The sequence below is a fragment of the Glycine soja genome, chromosome 4, assembly GCF_004193775.1.
Source record: "Glycine soja cultivar W05 chromosome 4, ASM419377v2, whole genome shotgun sequence".
Taxonomy (NCBI): Eukaryota; Viridiplantae; Streptophyta; class Magnoliopsida; order Fabales; family Fabaceae; genus Glycine; species Glycine soja.
The window spans coordinates 34,755,401-34,761,252 of NC_041005.1; the positions used below are offsets into that span (position 1 = coordinate 34,755,401).

At 38.9% G+C, this 5,852-nt stretch overlaps 1 non-coding gene across 1 annotated transcript; it reads left to right on the top strand.

Annotated features, from left to right (window-relative positions):
- The first annotated feature begins 2,272 nt into the window (after positions 1 to 2,272).
- LOC114411008 lies at positions 2,273 to 2,379 on the top strand. The gene has a single exon (XR_003666395.1). It is a non-coding gene; the product is annotated as a small nucleolar RNA R71 (small nucleolar RNA).
- The last annotated feature ends 3,473 nt before the right edge of the window (positions 2,380 to 5,852 follow it).

A 5,852-nucleotide genomic window follows, 5' to 3' on the forward strand; every position in this document is an offset into this window, starting at 1 on the left:
TGGTTGTCTTACTGGTTTAGCTCCATCCTCTAAATTTACTCGATGCATACATGTGGATGGGCTAATACCAGGAATGTCCGCCAGGGTCCAGCCTATAGCCTTCTTATGCTTCTTGAGAACAGACAACAACTTCTCCTCTTGCTCATCAGCAAGGGAGGCAGATATAATCACTGGAAAACTCTTGCTATCATCCAAGTAAGCGTATTTTAAATTTGATGGTAGAGGCTTCAATTCTGGTGTGGTCGGCTGGATAGTGGTAGAAGGAGATGGTTTCTCAGCCTTTACCTCATAAAGAAATTCAGAGGTATGTGTACTTCCTGAAACATGGTTAGTCCTATCTGAATCTATAAAATCAATCTCGAGAGGTAAAACACCACCACTAAACATGCAATCAATATCACTCTCGGATTCACTCTCAGCATCAAATTCAGACATATGACCAAGTACAATTTCAGACTCAATGCATGAAGAGTGAGAGGCATGCAGATTAGAATAAAGATCAATCATGTATTCATCAACAACATGGTCAATTATTTCAGCACGAAATACAGAAAGATCTTCAGATGGGTATTTCATAGCATCCAGAATATTAAAATGAACAGTTATATCACCAAACTCCATGGATAGTGTGTCTGCATATACATCTATCTTAGTTCTAGCAGTTTTCATAAAGGGTCTGCCTAGAATGATGGGAACTGATCCTTGAGAAAATCCATCTTCCATATTCAAAATATAAAAATCAACAGGGAAAATCAGTTCACCAACTCTAACTAAGACATCTTCTATGAAACCAACAGGGTAGGCAACACTTCTATTAGCTAAATGAATTACCACATCAGTTGACTGTAAGGGACCTAGAGATAGAGAATTAAAAATAGACAGAGGCATAACACTAATAGAAGCTCCTAAGTCTATCATGGCATTGTCAAACTTACTATTCCCTATAATACAAGGTATGCTGAATGTACCTGGATCTTTGCATTTTTCAGGAATTTGAGGAACAGATTTACCAATCAATGCCGAGACATTTCTGCCCATGCTAATCCGTTCACTTCCTTTAAGCTTCCGCTTATTAGTGCACAGCTCCTTCAAGAATTTGGCATATCTTGGAATTTGCTTTATTGCATCCAACAGAGGTATGTTTACCTCTACTTTTCTAAACGTTTCCAAGATCTCTTTCTCTGCCTCTTCCATTTTTTTGTTGGAAACTGCTCTTGGAGGGAATGGAAGAGGGGGAATGTGCTGCTTCTGCAAATCAGAATTACCTATGGAAGAAGATTCACCTGCACAGAAATTGTTAGGTAAATTTTTATCATCACCTTTTTCTGGAGTAGAGTGAAGTTTGGCAGGTTCGTTTGCAGATGAGGAAGGTGCTACGGGTTGAGGTCCTTGACACTGCTTTCCCGACCTCAATGAAATGGCACTGACATTTTTGGGATTTTGGACAGCTTGAGAAGGCAGCTTGTTAGACTTCTGGGACTGTTGTTGATTCAATTGGGTAGCCAATTGTCCCATTTGATTGGTTAAGCTCTGAATGGAGGCTCTGGTCTCTTGCTGAAACTGCATGTTCTGCATAGTCATTTGCCTCACAAGTTCTTCGAGGGAAGGTTGTGGAGGGGCCTCAACTGTTGGCTGTTTCTGGGGTTGTTGCTGTTGTTGGATTGGTGGAGGAATGTATGGTCTGCTTGGGCTAACAGCATTTTGGAAGGAAGGAGTAGGCTGCTGTTGTTGTTGCTGAGGGCTGGACCATCTGAGATTAGGGTGATTCCTCCATCCAGGGTTGTATCTGTTGCTGGAGAGGTCATAATTGTTCTGCTGTGGTTGATTTTGCTGCTGAGGTTGAGGAGGTCTATTGTAAAAATTTGCAACATAAGCTTCAGGCTGCTCAATTGCTCCAGGTTGTTGCATGGAAGGGCAAAGGTCTGTATGGTGGTCAGCAGAGGAGCACAAACCACAAACCCTTGCGACAGGTACAGATTTTTGATTCAAGGCCAGCTGGGTTACCAAGTTAACCAATGCATCCAGTTTGCCTTCAAGCTTCTTAGTCTCAGATGATGCAGCTGAGTTTGTAGCTACCTCATGCACTCCTCTAATGACTATGGCATCATTTCTGGCGCTAAACTGCTGGGAGTTGGAAGCCATCTTCTCAATTAAATTTTTGGCCTCAGCAAGAGTCATGTCTCCAAGGGCTCCACCACTGGCAGCATCTATCATACTTCTCTCCATATTACTGAGTCCTTCATAAAAATATTGGAGAAGAAGCTGCTCCGAAATCTGATGGTGAGGGCAACTGGCACATAGTTTTTTAAATCTCTCCCAGTACTCATACAGGCTCTCTCCACTGAGTTGTCTAATACCTGAGATATCCTTCCTGATGGTTGTGGTCCTAGAAGCAGGGAAATTTTTTTTCTAAGAATACTCTCTTAAGGTCATCCCAACTCGTGATGGACCGTGGAGCAAGGTAATACAACCAGTCCTTTGCCACTCCCTCTAAAGAATGAGGAAAAGCCTTCAGAAATATATGATCCTCTTGGACATCTAGGGGTTTCATGGTGGAGCAGACAATATGAAATTCCTTCAAATGTTTGTGCGGGTCTTCACCTGCAAGGCCATGAAACTTTGGAAGCAAATGAATCAGTCCAGTTTTAAGAACATATGGAACATCCTCATCAGGGAATTGGATGCACAAGCTTTCGTAGGTGAAATCAGGTGCAGCCATTTCCCTTAGAGTCCTCTCACGGGGTAGAGGTTGTGTCATGTTCTCAGAATGTTCAAAATCAGAATGCTCAGAATCAGAATGCTCAAAATTATAATGCTCCAAATCAGGATGTTCAAAATCACCAATAATAGAATGCACAGATTCACCAGTAATGGAATGCTTAGGATGATCAAAAGGTATAAAATGATGCCTAACTAATCTATGAAATGTCCTATCTATCTCAGGATCAAAGGGTTGTAAGTCAGATGGATTGCCTCTAGTCATACACTACATTCAGCATGCACAACTAGATGCCTTGTCATGTAAATAAAGGTGCAGGTTTGAACTACAGCTACCCTCAAATGATATCCAAATGACTTGAAATTTTGTGAGCAACCTTATAAAATGTGAGAAGATAGCACAAAAATTTTAGGCTAAAATTCAAAGTCTAACTATGGAAGCAAAAAATGGTATGTTAAGAAAAATAAGTGAATAAAACTTGAAAAATAAAAAACTTTTGACAGAATCACTATTTTTGGACGATTGAGACCTCGGCCGGCTCCTACGACGTAGGAAATTTTTTTCTACCCCAAATACATATATAATAATTGCGATTCTGATAACCGGAGCAAAATTTATGGCCGTTTGAAGTTTTGACAAACACAAAATTTGCTACTTTTTTGGAACTTTCAAATCTGACCAAACTAAAGGCTCTAGCTATTTTTCCCACAAAATATAGGTTAAAAGAAGTTACCACAAAAAAAATTCAGCCAAAAATAACAACCCTAGCTACTAAAACAAAAAATCTCAAATAATTCAGCATGGGTGGTCGCTAAAATCCGTCTCTACTTGATTTCTACTACTACTCTGTTTTGCCGCAAGCAAAAGTGGTCACTAAGTCCGTCGCAAAACACTATTCACAGCAAAAATCCCAAAACTGAAACAGGGAAAGCGCTTAATAGGAAAACTGAAACAGAACACACACTAAATAAAATACCAGGACACTAAATAACACTAACACACATACTAACACAATACTAACAATTAAACTTAAAACACGAAAGAATTAAACACACAACACTAGCTAGTTATTATGAACCTTTGGACACTGCTCCCCGGCAACGGCACCAAATTTGATCGAGGCCGTACCCGAATCAAATAAACATGAAAATGCAGTAACTAGGAAGTGATCCTAGGTCGTTTTCCAACGAGCAATGACAAACCAAATGTTCATAATATACTTGTGCAATAACAGTAACGATTGGGGGGGGGGTTGTTTGTTTTGTGATTAAAGAGCAGAACAAGTAAACTGGAATATGAAACTACTAATATTAAAAACGGGTTGTTTCCTCTGATTCAGAAGCCATTCTCTTATCCTGGGTTATGGAGAATTCGTCCCTAACAGTCAACCACTTAATCCAACCCTATTTCAATTTACTAAGCAAAAATCAACTTAGGGTTGTCAATACGTGATTAGGCACCACATACACCAGTTAGCCCTTCGTCCATTAAGCATGAACACAAGTTAGGCTCAGAGGCAATTAATCGAACACGAAGTGTGCACTGATTAATGTTCACGAATTTGGGATAACTGGTGAAGGGAAAATTGCCAGGAAACCACATTACAAACGAAACCTCAAAGAGAGTTGGGCTTCGTCCTCAAAAGGAAACAACACCAAAAAAACTAGCCTTCCATAGATTCAAACAAAAAACGCAAATGAAACATGAAGCAGAAACGTAAATGAGCAGAAACGTAAATGAACAAAAATGTAAATGAAACAGAAACGTAAATGAGACAGAAATGTAAATGAAAGTAGAAGAAGAAGCAAGAACGAAATTGTAATTAGAAGCAGAAAACGGAAAATTGCATTAAGAACGAAAACAGTAGCCTTAGAACAGAAAAACGTAAAAACCTAAAACAAAAGCTCTGAATAATAAAATAGCATAACAGAATAGCCTTGCACGAATCCCAAGGCTGCTATTTAAAAAGAGTCACTCAAAGTCACTGGGCCCTATTACAATACTCTGGCCCAAAACGAAATAAACACTAAACAACATAAAATAAAATTGCAAAATTTCCTAATTAGAAATTAACTAAGGTAAGCGCTGCTTTATTTGCCCTCTTCAAGTCCATAGCCAAAATCCGGATTAAGCCCAATGTTTCATTAATTCCTGAAATTAGATTAAAAACATCAAATTAGCTAAATGAGCCCAAATAATAAAACTGCTTGATTAATTGACAATTAAGGCCAATCAATAATTAAAATGGTGCAAAAAGGGTTTAGAAAATAGAAGAAAATGATGGCACATCAATCAAATTGACTAATAACCAAAGTGAACTAAGGCTAAAATCAATTCATAAATCAAACTTTTGTCATCACCTAAAAAGCCATTTTGAAGGTCCAACGCCTTGAAATGGTCTTTTCCGCTTTTATTGGTTAAAACCTGGATTTTTAAAGCCTAGAATCATCACGTAGCTTTGTCACCTCTTTCAAAAAAACAAGAGATCATTAATGGTCCAATGCCTTAAAGTTTTCTCTCCTTTCAAAAGAATCAAAAGATTGTTTAATGGTCCAACGCCTTAAATAACCTTTCATTCAATCAAAAATATATCTTGCAAAAAAGGATAAAAATAATTTAACCAACGTTTAGTTCTCAAAGAACTACGTAGGTCTGATTTCCATATCACAATTGAGGAATACGTAGAAGCAAGGGAAACACCCTTGTCGAACACAAAAAGATAAAAATACAAAAAAGGCATAAAAAGACATAAAAACATAAAAAAGGGAAAATAAAACAAATTGAAGTCATATTTGCACATTTGATTAAAGGCTGTCGTCCCTTGTGACGGACGCGTGGGGTGCTAATACCTTCCCCGTGCGTAAATACAACTCCCAAACCTTTCACGATTAAAGTTCGTAGACCACACCTTTCCGGTTTTTCCGACGTTTTCCTCGAATAAACGTTGGTGGCGACTCCGCGCATTTTTCTTTCTTGGAAGATGCACCCATGAGCCCTCGCGTCGCCCTTCCGCCGAAGGGTAGGCTGCGACAGTTGGCGACTCCACTGGGGACCATTTGTTAGAGAGTTAGGCCAATCAATCAGTGTGCTTTCTTTACTATGACTTCCCTTTTGTTCTTTTTCTTTTTTCTTA